This window comes from Sciurus carolinensis, chromosome 1 (assembly GCF_902686445.1).
Source record: "Sciurus carolinensis chromosome 1, mSciCar1.2, whole genome shotgun sequence".
Classification (NCBI taxonomy): Eukaryota; Metazoa; Chordata; class Mammalia; order Rodentia; family Sciuridae; genus Sciurus; species Sciurus carolinensis.
The window spans coordinates 77,270,894-77,272,943 of record NC_062213.1 but is presented as its reverse complement, the minus strand read 5'-3'; the positions used below and the strand labels follow the sequence as shown (position 1 = coordinate 77,272,943).

Here is a 2,050-nt window from a genome sequence, read left to right as displayed (position 1 = left end):
GATAATGATGATAAATAACTGTTACAGGTTAGGTATTTACTATATGCTACTCTATTGTTATTTTAGCCTGTACTCCTCCTTATAAGAATACAGCAGCTCATAACATCCTCCCTCTGGCAGGAAGCTACTCATGATCTCTTGTTTAGAGAAAGATGCTATTGACTCTGAGTTTGCTTCTTTGGTTTCCAAATAGTTCTAAATCTCTTAAGCCCTTGACAATGAACATTTCCAAGACCCACCGCCTAATTCTCTCTGGTATACTTACAAGAAAAGACATGAGTTCTTAATATGGAGACCTACTTCAATTTCAAAAACTTAAGCCTGGTCATGGAGTTAGAGCACAGTCCTGACTTGGTCTCAGCTCCAGCTCATGAGTAGCTTCCTGCCAGAGGAGGATGTTATGAGCTGCTTACCATTATAGGTGAAGGATTTGAAGACCTGATGACAGTGAATCTAGCAAAATACAAAGCAACAGAATATGTGACCGTACAAAGGATTAACCTAGACACTTGTTCCAATGAGATGGTGATGTTTTTCCAGGGGAAATTTCATGTCTCTAAACTTCAACCATCCCAATATCATGCCATATCAAGTAACCTTTATTGCAGAAAATGAGCTGTGGGTTGTCACATCATTCATGGCGAATGGTTCTGCAAAGGATCTCATTGGCACACACTTCATGGATGGCATGAATGAACTGGCGATTGCTCATATCCTGCAGGGTGTGCTAAAGGCCCGGGACTACATCCACCATATGGACTAAGTGCACAGGAGTGTTATGGCCAGCCACATTCTGATCTCTATGGATGGGAAGGTCTATTTGACTGGTTTACGCAGCAACCTCAGCATGATCAGCAGCAGCAGCGTGTGGTCCATGATTTTCCCAAGTACAGTATCAAGGTCCTCGTGGCTCAGCCCGGAAGTCCTTCAGCAGAATCTTCAGGGTTAGGATGACAAGTCTGACTTATACGGTGTGGGAATCACCGCCTCTGAACTAGCCAATGGCCATGTCCCCTTTAAGGATATGCCTGCCTCTCAGATGCTGCTGGAGAAGCTGAATGGCACAGTACCCTGCCTGTTGGACACCAGCACCATCTCTGCTGAGAGACCATGAGCCCTTCATGCTCTTTGGCCAACCCTGGCCTGAGTGAGAGCCTGACCACCAGCACCCCGCCCCTCCAGCGGTGCCTCACCTTCCCATCCGTATCATCGAAGCTTCTCCCTCCACTTTCATCATTTCGTGGAGCAGGGCTTTCAGCACAATCCAGATGAAATGCCAAGTGCGAAGAGCCACTCTTTCTTCAAGCAAATCAAGCGACATGCCTCAGAGGTTTTGCCTGAATTACTTCGTCCTATCACCCCCATCACCAATTTTGAGGACAGTCAGTCTCAAGATCACAGTGGAATCTTTGACCTGGTGACAAACCTGGAAGAGCTGGAGGTGGACGACTGGGAATTCTGAGCCTCTGCAGACTATGCATGTTATCCAGCCTAGGGCATGCAAGACCCAGGAGTCCTTCTTGAGGACTGGGATATTCCCACTCTCCCGGGTGCAGACTGGGTAGAAAAGACTTTCTGCCAGCAGAACAAACTGGGGACTGACTGGAAGGGCATCCAGGAGAGATTTCTGAACTGCTTTGGAAACAAGGGAATCCCAGTTACCAGGGTTTGGGAAAGGTCAGAAAGCTGACATGACCTGTCCTGCCAAACTCAGGCAACCTTCTCAAAAGGAAGAGATGCTTTGTCCTTAAGGCTGAAGTCTAAGTCCAGGGTTTGACTCCTCTACCCAGGGAACTGTCACCTCCTCTTCTCATCACTTGCTCTTTTGCCAGTTGGATTGTATTCTTTTCCTCTGCTCCCAGATTCTATGGGTCTATGAAAGGGCAAGTCATTAGCAGTTTGCTTCCCTTGCTCAGAAGCCTCTCCCTAATAACTGAAGGGAAGGGTCTGTCTTTTTAAGCACCAAGTAAATAAAGCTGGGGCAGTCCATCCTTATCCCACTTATCTCTTGGACCTTGACACCTAAACCTTCCTATAATTCATCTGTGCA

The 2,050-nt window shown here is 46.8% G+C and overlaps 1 pseudogene; it reads left to right on the top strand.

Annotated features, from left to right (window-relative positions):
- Positions 1-346: 346 nt before the first annotated feature.
- Positions 347-1,462, top strand: LOC124961310 (STE20-related kinase adapter protein alpha-like; annotated as a pseudogene).
- Positions 1,463-2,050: the final 588 nt, after the last annotated feature.